The following is a 21,451-nucleotide window of genomic DNA, read 5'->3' on the forward strand; positions in this document are numbered from 1 at the left end:
ATCACTAACATTGCTGATATTGTTCTTTTCGTCAGAACTTCCAGAGAAACCGTTGAAAGATGGGGAAGATACAGCTGACCAGACCCTCTCAGACTCTCTTTTTGCACACTGGGGTCATGACCTCGGCCCCGAGAGCCGCAAGGTGGCTCTGAAAAAGTTCCAGTACTACGGTTACAATGGCTACCTCAGCGACAGACTCTCTCTAGACAGAGCCATCCCAGACCTCAGGCCTGACGGGTGAAACAATCACTCATCTATCTATCTAAACATATATATATATATATATTAGGGATGCACGATCATGATTTTTCATGGCCGATTTTGATACCGATATTTTTTTTACGCAACAAACAAGAAAGAAGGCATGCATAAACAAGATGTTTATTTGGTATTTAAAAGGCCAAACAGGCTTTTGACTATTGAAAACAATAACTGTAACCATCTGAAATTAACGGCAGTAACTGCACAGTAAGCAGACTACATTCAATACAAACATAGATGATACAGACATCAGCATTTAGCTTTTGGTTTTGAATTGGGTTGAAACTACATAGAAATGGCCTCAAATGAAAAGATTAACTATAACCATGTGAAATTAAAGGTAATAACTGCATGGTTCTACAGTCCAAAACAACACAATCAACACACATTCAATAAGATGTTTCTTAATCAGCATTCAGTATTTGTTTTAGTTTTTAAATTTGGTTTTAAATAAAAAAGGTCTTTACCAGTGAGACAAAATAAAAGTATTCTATAAATTATTTCAAAATGTTAAAATCAAATAAATTTCGTGCGAATAAAACAAAGATGCAAAGTGTTTCATTCGTCCAATTAAGAAGATAATAATAATAGGGTAATGATTCATATCTATATTTTTTCACTTTAGCCAAATGAAAAATAAATAACTATTGGCTCAAGTTAAAAATATATAGATGTGAATCATTACCCTAAAATGTTTTAATTGGATGAATGAAACCCTCTTCTCCTTAAGTGTGCTACAGCAGGTGATTTTTAAATCAAATTAAGTCGATGTAATTTTAAGGTAAAATAAAAATAATGATCCTATACAGAACTGACGTTTACTTCTGGCTTTTCAAACGTGTATGCAAGTTCTACTTTACAAAAAAAAAAAAACATTTCAGTTTTGTCACAGTTTAGTCCGTTTCGATTCTCATCCAACACACCAGCAACAAGTTGTCCTGAACATCCCTTCACTGTCTCCGTGTGTGCAGGGCGCGGACAGGTACAGTATACGCTCGCGCAGCTTCAGTGAGAAGGAAAGGGACTCTTATTTGTGCACCAGTAAACCAACAGCTGTTCGCTTAATGCTATGTGTGCCTCAGACCCCTTCCAGTGCTGAAGGGCTGCCCGTGTCCTGCACACAGATTTCGAAACACTTCCACACAAGTGACATGATAGCGAATGATTACAATGTAGTCTGTACACGCAGGCGCACTTCTGTAAAAATCAGCAGAAAAAAGACCAAAACCCGGCTAATTGCAGATCGCGTATGGTTCCGATTTATGGCCGGTCAACCGGTGCATCCCTTATATATATATATACACACACACACATACAGTCATGTGGAAAAGTTAGGATACCCTTGATGGTTTTCTGTTTCAGGACATTATAATAAAAATAAAACCTAGTCGTTGAAAGGTCTTGATGAACAACAACACATAATCCACTTTGCCATATTTATTTATCAAAAATAAAACCAAAATAAAAAAACCATTTGTGACAAAGTTAGGACACCCAACATAGGAATTAAGAGGGTAAGTAGCAGTCATGCACTGCTAATCAAAAGCCTTTGATTAACTGATCATCAACAAGTGTGAGACATCAGCAATGAGCTTAAAGAAGCAATTGTTGCTGCTATCAATCTGGGAAGAGTGACTTGGCCATTTCCAAACAATTTGAAGTCCATCATTCTACAGTGAGGAAGATTATTTACAAGTGGAAGACATTCAAAACAGACACCAATCCTCCCAGGAGTGGACTTCCCAGCAAATTCACCCCAAAATCAGACCGTGTTACGCTCAGAGAGATGGCAGACAACCCAAGAACTACACCGCAGACTCTACGGGCCTCAGCTAGCATGTGAAATTATAAAGTTCATGATACTACAATTATGAAAATATGGGATAAGTATGGCACATTCGGAAGGCTTGCCAGAAAAAAAAAACATCTTCTATCTAAAAAAGCATGGCAGCAAGGTTTTGGTTTGCAAAGTCGCATCTAAACAAATCTTAAGACTTCTAGAACAATGTCCTTTGAACAGATGAGACCAAGGTGGAGATGTTTGCAGCACGTTTGGTGAAAACCTAACAAGTATGTCAGCACAAACACCTCATACCAAAAGTCTGTGGCTGATGGAGGGTTTAGGATTATGGGCTTGTTTTGTAGCCACAGGACCTGGGCACCCCACAGTCATTGAGTTGACCATGATTTCCTCTGTTAACCAACAGTTAAAGCTTGGCCAAGATTGGATGATGCAATATCATAACAGGACAATGATCCCAGGCACACCAGCAAATCTACAACCGAATGGCTGAAAAGAAAAGAATAAACTGAAAAGAATAAACTTCAATAAACTGGAGCAACGTTGTAAAGAAGAGTGGGACAAGATTCCTCCAGAACGATGTGAGAGACTGATAAAGTCATACAGAAAATAATTAACTCAAGTTATTGTTAATAAAAGTGGATCTGCATTTGAATCATAGGGTGTTCTAACTTTTTTCACATATGTTTTTTTTAAATTGAACAAAATTTTTGTTAATTAAGTAATAACACCGTGTGATATGTAATGTTGTTTATCTGAGGTAAAATAAAAAGGAATAGGAAAATATTTTATATTAAATAGGAAAATATTTTATATTAAATAGGAAAATATTTTATATTAATTATAAATATTTTTATGATTTATTTTATCTTTCTGTACAATGATAGATCATGGCTTTAATTTTGCTAATAGCATGTAACTTTTTTTTTTTTTCTTTTGATGTCACATCCATGTGGATGCATATTTATATGAGACTGAGCAATAATAAATTTGGTGCAGACGTAATCTTTCAAAGTGTCAAACTGGAATTAAACGCCTCCGGTTATGTGATTGTTCAAACCGCCTATGGAAAATGTTTGTGTTAAATTAAAACAGTCTTGCTCTTTCATTTTTAATTAAATATTTAACTCAAAATACATAACCACCTCTTTTTTTGCCTCTTCCAACTGAAATTTAATTCCAGTCGCAAATGTTTTTCCATTGTGATTAAAGGCAGAACTCAAGAAAAGAAAAATATTTGAGATATTTAATCTTGAAAAGACTTCTTTTTCAGGTGTGTGATCCTGTATTTATGCAGGTGCAGAAACATCTCGTACCCCTCCAGTCTACCACAAGTCAGCATCATCTTCATCTTTGTGAACGAGGCGCTGTCGGTCATCTTGCGTTCCGTTCATTCGGCGATCCATCGAACGCCCTCCCACTTACTGAAGGAGATTATCCTCGTGGATGACAACAGCAACAACGGTGAGGGCTTGTTTTTGCCCCAGTGCTAATATTTTGATTTGCTGGGGGCATACAGGGACTCCATCAGTGGGGATTGACTCATGAATGACAGATTATGATGCATAATGCATATTTTTGAGGTGTGTAACATGATAACACTAGGGGATTATGGGCAGCCAACATGTATCCCATATGCAGAACTAAATGTTTTATGCTTTGGCATCAGAAGAGAGTCATTTTTCTTACAAACATTCTGGTCTAGAAGGAGTCAGTTTAATCAAGCCAATTCTTTTTCTGAAGAGAAATTCACTGCCATATTGCATATTATCTGTCCTAAATGGTATCTGTGATGTGTGAAAAATCATAGTGTCTGAAAGGTGCCCACATGGAGTAATGTTTCTTGTAGATGTTTTGACATGTGCATGCATATATTCTGCTTTGGGTTATATTTACATTTGTACAAATACTTTATATTCTTTATATTAGTCCAAGCATTACCTGGCAATAAAGTAAAATTAAAATAAATAGATAAATGAATTAATAATTGTGCCATTAGTACATACAGTGTATCATGTAGAGTACAGTATAACTGGGTTTATTAGCTTAATCCACAGCTTCCTTTCTTTAAAATTAATTTATGTTTATTTCTAAGTTCTTCTTTTTACATATTATCATGTCCATAAGGAGTTTCTGGTCACCTGTTGAATTTAACTTGAAAATTTTTAAATGTTAATAAAAAATTACAATTTTTGAATCTTTTACAAAATATTTAAAATATATTCATAAATTAGTGTTGATAATATTAATATTGTAATAATAAATTAATAAGTAATACTGTTAAATATAATTTATATATCATATATATAATCAATTATAAACCTTAAGGTAAAAATTTCAAATAAGGTTTTAAAGTTTTTAGTAATTTAGTAAATCTTTGTTAATATTAATATTTTACAGATAATATTTTAATGTTATGCAATGATAAATATATAAGATACACTTAATGTAAGAAAGGTAATAAAAAAAGAATTAAACAAATATTAATAATAATACATAAAAGTTGTTAGTAATATTATTAATATAATTATTAGTATTTATTATACTTTATATATAATAATTGCAAGTATTTAACACACTGTCAGTCAGTAATGAATATAGTTTATAATAGAAATATATTTAATTTAATATGATTGTAATATTTTTTTAAATGATTATATAATATCAAATATAAAATACACTGTCAATGCAATAAAATTGATAAATTAAAAATAAATGTTTTAAAACAACAAGTAATGCATAGCAATATTCTGCTTAAAGGTGTCATATGATGCCGCTAATAAACAACATAATTTTGTTTATTTGGTGTAATGAAATGTGTTTATGCAGATTAAGGTAAAAACAAAAACATTATTTTCCATAAAATGCACATTATTGTTTCTCTTCTATGCCCCGCCTTCTGAAACGCATTGATTTTTGAAAGGCTTAGTTCTGTAATAATTGTTCTGAAAAAGCGACATGTGGTCTGATTGGCCAGCTATCCAGCGCATTGTTATTGGCCGAATGACTCAACTGTGTGACAGAAATGTTACGCACCTTAACATATGCCTTCTCCAGCTGCTCTGCTCGTGCACAAACCATCATCGGTTCACTTTTAGCAGTTCAATCAATGTACTGTTAGGAGTAAATTAATAACTCAGGATATTGGTTTATTTTGAATCAGAGGAAGTATAAGGAACATTTATAAACCGAATAACTTAAATCATTTGTGGATGAGTGTGTACTGGAGACGCAAACCATTTCAAACGATTCAGTTCGATTTGTTGAACTGGTTCGACCGGTTCACTAAGAAGAACCAGTTAACTGGAAAGATTTGTTTGTGATCCGGACATCGCTAGACAAGACAAAACCAATAAAACCCATTACAAACGAGGCATTTGTTGCATCCAGTGGAGACATAATTACTGATTATAATGACTTATTCTGTCTTTTTAAGCGATACGTTGCATATCGCATTGCGTAAACATAAAACCATGTTTGCATTTGTGATTGGAGAAACGACAAACAACAAGCCTACTTTACACTGCTCAAAACTTGCGTTTGAATCATCAATAACAAATTATTTAAATATAAATAATGTACCTACAGGCTATGAGTCTGTCCAGACTGTCCTTGCAATGTTTGAACTGCCCAACTTTATAGAAACAGCCATTGTGCCACAGATGCATTGTAGGCTATGGTTCAGGAAACAGTCCTCATCCTCCATAAAATGCACAGCACACATCTGAATATTTGGGTTGGACTGTTCTGGAACATTCTCGTAAATACAACTTAACCACTGATTTCTAGTTATGTACACTTTTGGAAGGCCAAACAAAGTAGTTTCTCTTTCACAACGAAACACACAGCGACTCCACATCATGGCAGCAGTGGCAACAGAGAATAAAAGTTATGCCTTCTTTATTTGCGTGAACATTTGGGCGGCGTTATGCTAATCTTCCCACATAGTGTTGTAATCATCTTGGGGCATATTTAAAAGGGGCGTTTTAGGGGGGAGTGGTTTACTCTTAACTTTTATAAAGAATATCTTTTTTGGATTTGAGACTTTAGTCTTTGTAACTTTACAGATCTTCTTTATGCACCAAGAGCTTGCAACATTGAAATCGCATCATATTACCCCTTTAATATTTTATTAATATATTAAATTATAAAATAAATATTATACACTTTTACTTAAACTTAAAACCAATAAATAAATATTTTAAAGATTAGTAATTTAATAGTGTCCTTTGGTTTCATAACAAAACTGACTAAAGTAAGACAGATATTTAAATATAGTGTCATTATTTTTTTATAAATAGGTCTGTATACACTGAAATATAATAAGATATTGTGTCCCTGCTCGGGGATAAACGCATTTGTTGGTCCTTGACACCCAAATGTTTGAAAAACCCCTGTGTAGAATGTGCTTAAGACTGACTACTTTCTGAAGATAACTACAGGCTCTGTGCAGTAAAGTACACTACTGAGCCGGGTTCATCTCAGGCCGATCAGAAGCAAAAGCTTTTATTTGCTCTCAGTCACCTCTAGAGTATTTGGTTTTTCCAGAAAAATGACTTCACAGCAGTTATGCTACAGTGACCCTTTACTCAGCAAGTGTGGGATATAGTAAGTGGGCTGGGCGGTTAACATGAGGTGCAGAGGTTTGGACGTTTCATTCTCCCACAGATTGACAGTGGCCCCACCTCACATCATCTGGTTGCTGTGGTGAGACAGGATGATGGCTCTCTGCCTAATAAAAACAAACAGCAGAGGAGACAGATGGGAGGGGAGTAATCACCAGTAGACAGTGGTAGAGGCTCCAAATATCACAGACCGCTGGCAAATATTAGTGTCTGATGTTCTCAGCATTTCAGTTCATGTTAGTCATTCCATGAGAGGTCGAAGGGGGAGGCTATATAAACGAATTTTGATTAGAATGTAATAAAAGTCAGGTACACGTGTCACTAGGGTCTCCCCGCTTCATTTCTGGTGAGTACTGAAACTCACCAGGCCAGCAGGGTGATTAAGCAAACAGCAGGTATCGGGTTTGAATTTTATATTGCATGAAGAGACTCTTTTCAGTTAATCCCTCTTTCGTTCACTTTGTTCAAAGCTGAACTGTCAGAAAACCTGCAGAGGTTTGTGGACGAGACCAACCAGCAGCGGCCCGACTTCATTAAAGTGGTTCGACATAACAAGCAAGAGGGTTTGATTCGCTCTCGGGTCAGCGGCTGGAGGGCTGCAACCGCTCCCGTCGTGGCCCTGTTTGATGCCCATGTGGAGTTCAGCGTCGGATGGTCAGTGACACTTGAAATTTAAGTCTTTTTGTTACCATTACTAGTAAAAGTGCTAGAAGGTTTTTACTTCTGTAAAGTTTTGATGCTTTTAAAATATTATGCTTATTATATATACAATTAATAAAATGTATAAAGTATTTGCATCAAAATGCTATAATTTGTCTGTTATAGTGTATAGTGGAAGATTTGTTATTTGTTTGATGTGATTAATAAATATATATTATGAGTTACTTCTATATATTCAGAATTATAACTATATATTCAGTTTTACCTCTGAATATTCTGATTTACTTCTATATTCAAAATTATAACTATATTTAGATTTACCTCTGAATATTCTGATGTTATATATTACATTTTATTATACTAAATTATGGTAGGTAGATTTGTAGTATTTTCTGAGTTATGAACGAAAATAAAATGTTGAAGTGACCATCTGTCTTCTCTATATTGTATCTTTTTTATAACAGATAATGTATTTTTATTAGGGGTGGTGTTGGCGCAGTGGATAAGACACCCACCTTAGGTGTGAGAGACCCGGGTTCGAATCCACTGTGAGACATTAATGTGTCCTTAAGCAAGACACTTAACCCCTAGTTGCTCCAGAGGCGTGTGACCTCTGACATATATAGCAATTGTAAGTCGCTTTGGATAAAAGCGTCAGATTAATGTAATTAGAATACTGCTATTCAAGTTGAAGCCATTGAATGGAAACAAGATAATTTGTTCTTTAAGCATTTCTGCAAAAGAAAAGTAGTGTAAATTGTTTGTAAAGCCATTCTTATACAAATTGCCATATTGGATTGAAAAAGACAGTATTCAGTGTGGTGAAATGGTTTTATGAACAATTTACACAGAACAATTTGCATGTGTTTCATAAATGAGACCCAAGGTTCTGAAGAAATCTCATTTGTATGTCCTGTTACGGCCTATTTGATATGACTAAACATCATGGGAATGCAAAATATTCATAAAGGTTTCCAACACAGCTATTTGCATTTAGACATTGCATTTAGACATTCAATAGGAAATTGATCTAACCTCCTAATAAAAAATTATTACTGCAGAGAAGCTCATAGACATGCGTCATTTCATTAAAAATCTAGCTGTGCTGCCTTCTTCATGCTGAGAATGCAGATTTGGTATAAACATGTCTTTGTGTGATGTTGTTTTTGCTCATTGTTTGTATAAAGTGCTGTAACTTTTACATTCATTGCACTTTTGACCCCAATAAAAATTAATTCAAATACCCTGCATGCTTATCAAATGACATGTTAAGCCAGTGTAACAGTTAAAATGTAGGAGACCTACAGTACATGTGGATCGAAATGTGTGTTCTTCCCTGTGGGTATGAGGGCAGGAATATGAGCAGACGTGCCTGTCCGCTGCAATTACTATGCTAGGCACAGCTGTCAACTTACATACCTGTTAATTATTCTCTGTGCAACATGTCGAAAAACACCTTTAAAGGGCTTGGATGGAGTCCAAGTCTATCTTATGCACGTCAGCTTATTCCTGCTCTCAATTCATGCTGTGTTCTAGTTCACGGATGCATATGGACGATTCTCTAGGGCTCGATGCAGTTTTTACAGAGTGATAGCACAGCTATTAGCTAGCCTGAGGCTACTTTCCGAGATCAAATGCAGCGCTAATGCCTGTCTTCACAACTTTGAGATGGTCTTTTAAAGTAACGTTATCTCCCACAATGACATTTTAAGTTTTAGATCGATGGGTACTGAGAAGTCATTGCCCGCCAATGTGAAAACTACAATCAGCTTCAATAATCAAGTGTGAAATGGCCTTTCGCTTGGAAGGGACTGCATTAAACATTGTACTCTGGGTTTTCAGAGGGTTTCTCAAGAAACAAATTAGATAGATCCATGCAAAAACTACTGCCTGTGAACTTAAAGCATGTTTTATTTGTATTGATCCAAGGGCTGAACCAATCCTTCACAGAATCAAAGAGGACAGAACCCGGGTCATCTCGCCATCATTCGACAACATCAAATACGACACGTTTGAGATCGAAGAGTACCCCCTCTCTGCTCAAGGGTTCGACTGGGAACTTTGGTGCCGCTATCTAAACCCTCCTAAATCCTGGTGGACACAGAAGAATCAAACTGCACCAATCAGGTAATCATGCAAGATATTACCAGCATCCGCTCAGTGGACCTTTTTTGAATTCCCAGAATTCCCTTACAGTGAACTACATATACTAAGTAATAACCAAAAATATTTTTTGTAAAATATCTGAATACTTTTTCGATGACCATTATTAATTAACATGAAAATATATATTTAATTTAGGGCTGGGACTCGATTAAAAAAATTAATCTAATTAATTAGAGGCTTTGTAATTAATTAATCGAAATTAATCGCATTTTAATCGCATATAAATATTTGACCTGAGAACAGTGAGAAGTAATTTTTATTCACATGAATTTATAGTATACCACTGAATAATGACTGAATACATAAGCTTAAGCAACAAAATATTGTTTATTTTTGTTCAACCAAGTCTAGCAGACTAGTGCAATTTTTGTGTAGCAATAGCATATTTAGAAACAATTTAGAAATAGTACATTTCAGAAATTCAGGAAGCTTATAGGTGCTGGAACCTTCTGTAAAGTGTTTAAGTAAAACACAATACTGTCAAGTACATTCAGAACATTGGAAACCCCGACTATTAGAAAACATCCCTCTGTTGCTTCAGAGGCCATAACATACTAAGTCCAACTCTCAATAACCTTGACCAAAACAATAAAGAGTTCAACATAAACTGTTGCACCAACAAAATAATACCTAGTTCAACATAAAGTGTAAAGTCCACGCTAGCTGCTATATGTTTTGCGTTGAGGTGATACTTGAGGCTCGATGTGCTGCTGCGGTGATATGCGAACGCTAGTTGGTGCTTCAGTATAATCGGTCCGCCGAAACTCATCCAGTGAGAAACGTTCCGCGGTGCAAAAATAAGTTATTAAAAATGCGGGAATTTTTTTCTGTAATTAATTAATCTTAGTTAACGCGTTATTTTTTGTGTAATTAATTAATCTCAATTAACGCGTTAAAGTCCCGGCCCTAATTTAATTACATGTTGGAATATTAATGTGTGGGATAACACATAGGACATATGCATGTCTTAAACTTAAAATATACATCCCAGTAACAGTTCCTGGTTCATTTCAATTAAGGCATAACCGTACACTGACTCATGGTTCAGTGAGGGAGTCAGTTGTGATTCACTGATTCAGATTCACTGAGTGAATTTAATTTAACAATTAACAATTTAAACTAACTAAAAGTTAATAAGGAACTAACGCCACATTGCGAGATGATATCTGATGAAACCGCATTCACAAGCAAGTTCAAGGCTGAGTTATGAACCTTTTTGATTGACTCACTGAAAAATAACTTTTTCCTAATCATTTGATGGTTTGCAGTTTGTTCATTGTCATGTGCTGGATAAAAACAGCATGCAGTCCAAACTGACTTAGGAAGTTACTAACACCATATTGTGTAAAGATAGCTGATGAAGCTGCATTCACAAGCAAGTTTGAGACCGATTCATGAATATTTTTTATTGACTCGCTTAAAACAAACTGTTTCTTAAGAATCATTTGGCAGCAAATCAGACATTCCAGTTTGTGATGTGTTGATTTCAAGTGCAGGAAACAATAACGTGCTTAGGAAGTAATCTCGACTTCGCGAAAGGATATCTTATGAAACTGCAGGTTTATGATTGATGCATTAAAATTTTTGATTGAAATCTGAAAATTTTTGATTGACTACTTTAAATAGAAGCAGTTTTTAAAAATCATTTGATGTCTGCGTTGATAGCCTTGTGTGCAGAAATACAACGCCATTTTGTCGCATTTGCAGCTATTTCAGTCGTAGTTTAGAGCCCTGACAGATACAAATCAGTCTCCTTGTCTTCTTAATAACTTATGTCCTTTGTGTTAAATGACTCAAGAAACTGTTTCATCCTGTATACAATATGATTAATGTAGTAAAATACATTCTTGTAAGTCATTTAACCTCATTGTTGCCATTTGTATCCCCTCTCTCAACAGGAGCCCCGCTCTGATCGGCTGCTTTGTAGTGGATCGGGAGTATTTCGAGGAGATTGGTCTGCTGGATGAAGGGATGGAAGTTTATGGAGGCGAAAACGTGGAGCTGGGAATCAGGGTAAGAGATATTCGTACTGCCGACGAAGGTTTTGAAAGTGCAGCAGGAGACAGGATGTCTAGAGTTTGAGCAGACGAGCAGACGTGTGTCGATGAATAATGCTGTTTCATTTGATGAAAAGATACTTTATGCAAGTTGTTCTTTGAGGGTAGATGGATATGTGGGGGTTTGCAGCTTCTGGTTACAGATAGACCTCTGTGTCTGTGTGTGTCATCGCACACAATTAAAGTAGAGCTCTCTGCACCTCGCTAATGATAACCTGCCAAACATACTTCTCGCTCCAAACTGGCGGGGTCCTAACCTCTCACTATCACACATGTACAGAGCCCGATCCAGACCTCTGCTGACTCCCATCACACCCAGCAGCCCTGTAATTAGCCTCCGCAGCCAGAATGCAAGCCCAGGCTGTGAATGGGGCTCTCCACAGCAGATACACGGTCACTTTCTCTCACTGTGATTTGGCCTAGCAAAGTTGCAATCACTCCATGCAGGGTGCACCTTGACAATACCGAGCAGATCAAACCCTCCATTACACGCACAGATTTTTTTTTCTGTGTTTCATCACTAAGGGCCTCAATGAGGAGAGAGGAAATGAAAATGTCTGGAGAAGTGGCAGGCACCATGTGTGCGGTGGGATTTGGTGCTGCGTGGAGATAATGGCTCTCAACATCTGCTCTTACAGCTGTGTCTCTTCTGCCTAATTCCACACTCTCATCCTCTGAGCTCCTTTGTGTCCCCAAATCTCCAAACGCAACATCGCACAAATGTTGCAATCCTGCAGATGTTGCAGAAAAAGGAAGGAAACAAAGCACAAAGTTTGTCCATCTCTGCAGCAGGGTTTTGGAGGTCTGTAGCTCAGGCATGATATTTAGATCAAGTTTCATTGTGATTTGGTTGCATTTTAGTCAACAGAAGCTATATGAAAAAAAAGTACTGTATATAGTATGTATATATATATATATATATGTATAACACAAGTCTTGTATTAGAGTGAAAATACCTAATAATCAAAAAATATATTTTTTATATTAATTTGAATACGTTTTATTGATACATATCTTTTATTTATAAATGAATTTTTTTTAGTAAATGTTATTTTTGCTAAATGTTATTATTTTTATTTTTTTTCAACGAGATTGATTCATCTATTGATTTATATTATTTTCTGCATTGTAGATATTTTAATTTTTACTCTAAATTTTTGATGACAATATCATAAAATTGAGGCTTGCTTTTTTTTGTCTATTTAGATTACTGGAAAAATATTTTTTAATCAGTATTTTATCTTGTTGACAGTGAAAAAACCTAAAACAGATCAATTGAATTCAGAAACATCTTGCATCTGATTTTAAGCCTTGTTTTTAGAGATAATATTCAGATGCTGTTTTAAATATCATGATGCTATAATAAAGTAATATCATCATCATCATGATTAAATAATTCTTTTTTGTAATGTACTGTAACTTCTATACTGCAGTTATTTTTTCCAGATATTTTGATGGACAGTTTTGTAAGATTGCACCTTGTCATTTAAACTCATGCTGGAGGCACTGAAGCAAAAGAAAATTTCCCGTTTTGCTGACCCTCATTGAGATTGTGTTGACGGGAGCTATTTTTCGCTTTGAAAGAGGGTACATGCTCAATAAAAGGTCAACGCATCTGTGCTCTTCTATTCTTAGCTCTCGCTTAAGGGCTCTGTTTATCAGTGATGGAGAATGAAAACTGTCTTTGATCATGTCAGATCAGCTTGGTTTATTTGCAGTCTGTTTTGGTTCCAGGTAAAGAATAATGACTTTGTCATAACGCCCCTTTGGTGACATACTTATTAGTGGTTGATTCGGTAGGGGGTCTGTTAAATAAGGTATGGGGACCGGTAAATAAAACTGAGAGCCCTATACAAATGATGCATAATAGAAAATATGCTACAAAAATATTTTCATTATTAATATTTTATCCCCTTTTCCATTAAAAATATCTAAATGTCCTTACAAAAATTAAATCTATTTTTTATTTAGTATTATTAATAATAATAATAATAATAATAAAAATAATGCTGGGCTGAAAACATATTTCATGATAAATTATCTGAAAAAAATATATAAATAATAATTGCTATTATTTTTATTATTATTATAGCATTATAATAGTAATGAAAAATAATGAAATTTTCAGAAAACGTAATGAAATTAATATTTTCCCCAGTGTTCATTTTGTAATTATAATGATATTTCTTTGTTTTAAGAATAGAACCAGAATCGTTTGGTATACATTTAAATTAGAGATTATTTGTAACATTTTGTGAGGTTTAAATGATTCAAACGATAAAGTAGTAGATTTAGTACATTTTTATTGCTTAGATGTAAAATAAATGAAAAAACAAAAACACATAAGATTTTTTCTTTTTAGATCACTCTTGGTGTTTTTTTTTTAAAAAGCGACCAAGTCTTAAATGTCTCCCTGACAATATAAAGCTGGTTTGATTCTCATTTCATGCTTGTGAAATGTTCTTCTGTGTGACAGATTACGGTCTGAATATCTCTGTCTGCAGCAGGTATTGTATGCAAATGCGAGAAATGATTTTTTACTGCTTCGGGAGAACAGACGGCTCAGTCATGGATCATTGGGATTGTTGTCAATGATTATGCATATGAATCATTCTCCTGGCAAATAGGAACAACACACATCTGTCCACTTCCTGTTGAATCCCGCCCAAATAGTCATAGCGTTAAAAGCCTGCCAAACAATAAGATCATAATGAATATGCCCCCCCGATTTAAACAAATTATCAGATAGAAAATACACCACCAGGATCTCTTGAAATCATTTTTTAGTCTAATGCTAACTGGCTGCTTTTAAACATTGAGTTCAGTTGCACTGAAACGATCCTGACATATGCCTCGACCAGATGTTGCATTTCATGTTTCACCAAACCAGGCCTGAACGAAAGTGTTTGGGTGCGAATGTCTGGATGAAGTTCAGCACGCTGGAATGTGGAATGCCTATATAATCCTGTCTGAAGATTTACTTCGGTTCAAAAGCTTTGGAGGAGTGCAATGGGTTGAAAAAAACTAAGAAAACCAAATCTTTTTAAACCTTACACCGCGCAAATACATTGCATTACACCAAATACACAAAATAATGTTCTTTTTTTAGCAATGTCAAATGACCCCTTTAACTCTAAAACAGACAAGAGTGCAAAATGATCAGCAAAAAAATCATTTCATGTCACTTTTTATATCATCTGGACATACCACCCCACAATTCACAATAATGAAATGACCAGAACTGGGGGCACAGTTTACCTTGTGCCACCATTCATTTTCAATATTGAGGATAATCCCTTTTTTATACTCTAATCAGGCAACATATCTGAAATGTGACCCTGGATCACAAAACCAGTCTTAAGTGTCAATTTTTCAAAATTGAGATGTATACATAATCTGAAAGCTGAATAAATAAGCTTTCCATTTATGTATGGTCTATTAGGACAAGTGGACAATATTTGGCTGAGATGTAACTATTAAAAAATCTGGAATTTGAGGGTGCCAAAAAAATCTAAGCCTTTCAAGTTGTCCAAATGAATTCTTAGCAATCATATTACTAATCAGAAAGTAAGTTTTGATATATTGACGGTAGGAAATTTACAAAATATCTTCATGGAAAATGATCTTTACTTAATATCCAAATGATTTTTGGCATAAAAGAAAAATTGATAATTTTGACTCACAATGTTTTTTTGGCTATTGCTAAAAATATACCCTAGCAACTTAAGCCTGGTTTTGTGTCCCAGGGTCACAAATAGTTCCTTTTGAAATTGTTCTTACCATGTGGTTTATTTTAAAAGAGTTTATTTTGAAAAAAAAAGTGCTCCACTGTGAGGAAATGAATAACCTTCAGTTGATAATCAGAAAAAAGCCTCCTTGATTTGAAGTGTGTTGTTCAGCTTATTTGTTTAACAAAGCCTTTTTTTATAAAGTACAGTACTTTTTGTTCCTCATGGAGTTTTGAGTCACGTTGTTGTTTTTTTTTCAGTGATTTGGTTTATTCTGTTATATGACTCACAGACTCCCTAATGACTCACAACAACTGTTGTGGAGTGTCTAATGGATGTTAAAGGGTGTTTTCAAGAGCTAATTTTTCTTCATTCTTGTCCTAATTCAAAACACGAGATATTGATGTGTGTAATCAGGTGTGGCTGTGTGGAGGAAGCGTGGAGGTCATGCCCTGTTCCAGAATAGCTCATATTGAGCGCGCCCACAAGCCCTACACAGAGGACCTGGCAACTCACGTCCGCCGGAACGCCTTGAGAGTGGCCGAGGTGTGGATGGACGAGTTCAAGAGCCACGTTTATATGGCCTGGAACGTCCCACAACAGGTACTACATCTCTCTCTCTCTCCCCCTTCATATGAGGGGTTGAAGCTCTAAAGTCTGATTGGATTCAAATCTAGGGTTCAGAATTTTTTTTATAACAGGAAATAATGTAATAATGTCTTTTTGGTTCAATTTAATGAAATCCTGCTGAGTAAAAGTATCCGTTTCTTTCAAATAGAAATGTTTTACTGTTTTACAGACCCCAAACTTTTAAATAGTAGTGTATAAATTAAATTAAAAAAAAAAAAATGCTTAATAGAGGCATTTCCACTTGAGGTTTCAGATATATATTTGTATATCAGTATGCTAAATTGCTTGGAAGCCGTTAGTAGCCTACAGTTAAATTTAATTATCCTTTGCACATTAGAGATTTTATCATTTTTGTCTGTCACTGTTTTATAAATTGAATAAGCAATGAGTGTGATGGAAGTTAAAGGATAAATGCTGCTAGTCATTTTAAGTTAAGCTGTATTGGGCTGAAATGCAATGGCATGACTTATTTAAGCTAGTTATTTGGGCTTCTTAATGAGCTCTCACTTTCATGCCGACGTCTTGAAGTGCCGCACCATATAGCATCACTTCTCTTGAAGTTACCATAAGTGCCCGAAGGACAGAGATAAATGTGCACTGATACAATAAGCCCTGAGCATCATGTTCTAGCTGTTAGATTCTGCACTCTGTAAATGAGTTGTTGTGTGCTCACGACTGCATGTGCTTGTGGGTGTTTGTGTGTGCAGGACTCAGGGATCGATATCGGTGATATCAGAGAAAGAGAAGCTCTCAGAGAGAGACTTCGCTGCAAACCCTTCAGCTGGTTCCTGAAGAATATTTATTCTGAGATGAGAACCTACACAGAGACCATCGCTTATGGTGTAGTGAGTATCCACTTATCGGCTAATAACAGTCATCGCTAAATGTCCATTTGCAGAACTGATGCAGTTTATATATTTGTGTGTAAAAAAAACCCTAATGAATAGATATATAGTGCCAGGTTTCACTAGGCCATATTTTTTTTGTTTACACATGTAAAAATTAGAGCCCGACCGATATATCGGCCGGCCGATATTATCGGCCGATATGAGCTAATTCCATTTAAATCGGCATCGGCGTTTATAACGGCCGATGGAACATGAGAAACGGAGTCTCATGCTTCACTCATGTTATGAGTGTTGCATAGTTTGCCCACCAGAGGGCGGTCTGCAACTCCAGAGTTGACAACAGCGCCAGAAATTCACTACAGAAGAAAGCGATCAGCCACCCAGGTGAGTCTGTCGTTCCTCATGTGAAATGATTGTAGATTTAGTTCATACACTGTATATAAAAATGGTGTGGTAGTTCTAGCTAACGGTCCTATCATTATCACTTCTAAATATTCTGTAACATCACTTACAGCCGCTAATGTATTGCTATATTAGATTAGCCACAAAGCTAATACCATGTTTATCAGTGGAAGAGCACGAACGTTAATAAGAGGTCAAACTATAACGTTAGCATTTAACTTAGTCTTATTCTATTGCGGTGTGTTTCCCACATAATGACCGCGTAATGGTCCTTTCACACAGGACGCGGTATGCACGGCGCTTGGCCGCTGGGTTTAGCGTTGCCCTTCAGATACAATGCGATTTACGCTGCGCTGCGCTATGGCGTTGGCGGAGTTTTAAAAACTTTTAGCGGGAGCTCTTTCATAGTCTGTTGTTCCTCTTTTCGGTCAGCAGCAAACATGTATCTGTCCCGTTGTAAGAAGCGAGCGATAGCGCTAGTCCTGCTGATGAAAATTAAGAGAGAAGCAAGGAAGAAGAGGCTACCCTCAGGCCCAGAGCACAATTTGGTGAATTCAGGCTGGTTACGTTACTCTAACGCTAATATAGCTTCCTTTTTAGCAGGCCCCTTAAATGCTTGCTATTAACTTGTTTGAAGGTGGTTCTTCTCAAAATTGACAGCGGTGTGTTCATGGCACTAACGTTAACCATTCAACTTCGAATTGATTCCGTAATCTTCCGGTAACAGTAGGCTAACTTTACGTTCGCCAGCGCATGACGATGTTTTGATTCAGACTGCACAAAGAGAAGAGGAGAAGATATACGGGTCTGTGTCTGTGAGAGCAAATATAGTGTAGTTACAGTAACTACAGTAGGTGCGTCAGAAATGATTAAATCAGAGGGGACATGTAACTAAATGTGAGCTGAACACGCGCTTTTGTCTTTTTTTTTCAACAGGGAAATGTTGAAATAATATAGTTAAATATAAGTAGGTAATACCTATTGCTTGACAAATAAAATATATATATATATTTTTTTCTCATTTTTGCCTATGTAGGAGATCCCTGTTTATTATTATTATTATAATTCTAATGATGACATGAGTAATGATACATGGTGATATTATTAATACACATGCTTATTCTTTCTCTGTCTCTCTTTCTGCCCTACAGATACCTAAAAAAAGGTGAATGCTGTAGCAGTGTGGGACTACTTCTGCAAATACTTTAACTTTAGTATTATAATTTATTTACAGTACACACACAGACTGTTAAAACCAGCTTCAACTGGAAGAAAGTAAAAGTGTTAAATGTTTAAAACCAGACTGTTTTTTGATCATTAAAAAATATATACTTTTGATGTGCAATTGTTTAGTCATTGAGACTGTAATTTTAAGGCTTTTTTATTTATTTATTTTTTTTATTTTTTTACATAAATCCCTTCTGGAAAATGGTTTATACAGCCCACATACATAGAACAGGCAGATATTTTGCTATTGAATGTTGTGTAAGTGCAGTTTATAGGAAATGGGTCTAATATCCAGTTTATTTTCAAAATCAAAATATCGGCTTATAAATCGGCTCTTTTCGAGTTAATATCGGCATCGGCATCGGCCCCCAAAAATCCATATCGGTCGGGCTCTAGTAAAAATGTGTGTATATGTATATATATATATATATGTGTGTGTACTTATTAGGATACATATATTAGTCCTTGTTAGTCTTAAAAGTATTTATTAATTTGATCAAAAGCCAAATATTCATTCAAGAGTCCTTAAAAGAATGCATCACAGCCCCCCCCCCCCCCCCCCCCCCGCCAAAAAAATAACTAGAACAATTGTTTTTTAAAGTAATGAGCTATTTCATTATCAAAAAACTTTCTCATCATCCTGCTTTCAGGAAGTGAAATGTTTAAAGACAAGTGTCATACATTTTGTCATTTTTTTATCTTATTTTGTTTCGCTTATCAGGTCTTAAAATGTCAACACTGTTACCATGATTTTCTGCATTAATCAAATGTGCACATCCATAAAGTAGATATTTATCCATTCTGAAGGCATAATAATATAACAACATAGCTTGACATAGCTCAAAGCAGTTTATTAGGGCTTAGAGACATTGCTTATCTGATAAATGACATTGTTTCTCATAATATTGAGTTATAGAAACAGTTTATACTAAGTATTATTTTTCTTACTCAAGGCCTGCTGTTTCTTCATTTATCACAACGCAAGGCCAGCAGAGCGCTTTTCCTAATTGGCATTCTTTTGTGGAATAGCGTAATTAACAGCTCCATTGTGAAGACAAAGGAAAGCTGAGCTCCAGGGCACACATCGGCCATTAGCAGACTGAGGAAGAAAGATGGTTTTTGCATTGTTAATCCATCTTCTCCTCTGCGGTTTTGCAGTGTGGAATGGGTCTGATCTGCTTGCTCATATATTGCATCTTTGTGTGTGTGTGTGTGTTTGCCTGTAGCTGAGGAACAGCCTGAGGCCGGATCTGTGTTTGGATCAAGGTCCCGACTCTGACAACATTCCCATCATGTACATCTGCCATGGCCTGACGCCTCAGGTTAGTGTCCAGTCCACTGCACCAGGCTTGAGCACCTGCCACATTTCCCCTTAATGCCCAAAGTGCCCTTTTGTCAAGGCAATCTTTTTTTTGTAATTAAACTCCCTTTTGTGAAAGCCTGTCCAATCCAACTATTAGAAAGATACTGAATAATAATTTAGCTGTAAAAGAAATGATTCACATGATGACCTTTCACCTGACGATCTCATCTGGGACGATCCTTCACGTTATTAATTTAGTGCACTGTTAGATGCCTTCAACAATGTATTCTCAGTGGAGCGGTGTGCATTTACAGGTATACTAATATTATTAATTTATTATTATACAAGAACGAATTGAAGAGAGCATGCACAGCTGTTGTTTATATTGCTGTGTGTAACGTTAGCTGCAGCAAGGGGCTATAATAGTTTTGTTCAGTATTTTCCTAATGATAATTTTTTAACTTGTTTAAAAAGGCTACTACGAACACCGTTTTCCCATCTTTATCACAGAATAAGGCAGGAAATATACTTTATAGTTTCTATACTAGATGATATATCAATCAGTACTCGATTATTCATATAGGCCTAGTTTAGTCTGATTATTTATTACCTGGAGATAACTTGAAAACACATAAACCATGTATTTTTGCTATTGTGTGTTTATTGTCTTCATGTTTCATCAGTTAAAGCATTTCTGCTTTTTATTCAGCTCAGCTTCAGAATACTTTTGTCCATATTAGGCATTTCCTGCACACCATAGGTTAATACTTCTATGAGTCTGTTTTGAACTTTATGTGCGAGAGCGCCCTCAGGCTTCGAGTATGAATGAAGCATCTCCTCATTTTGGATACGAATAAAATGTCAGGTCATGCATGCATAGACTATCGATACTGTCACTCTGAATTTAAATCTAGATTTAAATCTAGAAACATCAACATGAGGTTTAAAATGTATTTTAAGTAAGACAAAAATATTTTTTTTCTGCAACTCCAAAACCACCATACGCTGTAAACTCAATAATAATAATATATTATGTTTCTAATTTCAGAGTATTTCCATGTTTCTCACTATATCTGTACAGTATGTGAAATGGAACATTTTAAGAACTTATTTTTGGCCTAGATGTCAAGAACAGAAAATACCGGGTAGAAACAGTTGGAACGGGTTGAGAAAAAAGTTTATTTGCACCTGTTTGAGCACATGGCTAAATGTTTTAGATTCTAGTACATTTATGCTAACCGCTAAGCTACAGCTTAAACATTCACTGTATACATTGATTGATACATTCACCTAACAAATATGAGAATGCTTTTAATTGTGTCTCTAATTTAAACCTTTTTTGAAAAGATTTAACTTGATTACTTCGACTCATTTATGCGAATCACTTAAAACTGTCCATTCCAATGAATCAATTATAATTCTGAACCAAAAAGATTAATTAATCTGAAGCATAATATGTTTGTCACTAGACAGAAGTGTTAATTACAACTGAAATAATCACTTTATTATGATTCTTCCCTTAGTTCATGTAGTAAAAGAAGTAGGAGAATCTTTTTTTTTTTTTTTATTAAAAGCTTATTTTAAAAAAACTGTGGTCCATTTATGTAAATCAGTTCAAACGGTAACTGTATTTTAGCTTTTGTATCTAAAACTTTTATTATTAAAAGTTTCATTCAGCAATTTGTTCGGCAACTATGGCTGTTTGGATGAAAAAATAAACAAACCATTTCAGAGCAAATACAC

At 35.4% G+C, this 21,451-nt stretch overlaps 1 pseudogene; it reads left to right on the top strand.

The window, feature by feature from the left end:
• The window catches only part of LOC113043204 (polypeptide N-acetylgalactosaminyltransferase 18-like), a 50,773-nt pseudogene that overhangs the window by 20,208 nt on the left and 9,114 nt on the right, over positions 1-21,451 (top strand).

Source organism: Carassius auratus, chromosome 25 (genome assembly GCF_003368295.1).
Source record: "Carassius auratus strain Wakin chromosome 25, ASM336829v1, whole genome shotgun sequence".
NCBI lineage: Eukaryota > Metazoa > Chordata > Actinopteri > Cypriniformes > Cyprinidae > Carassius > Carassius auratus.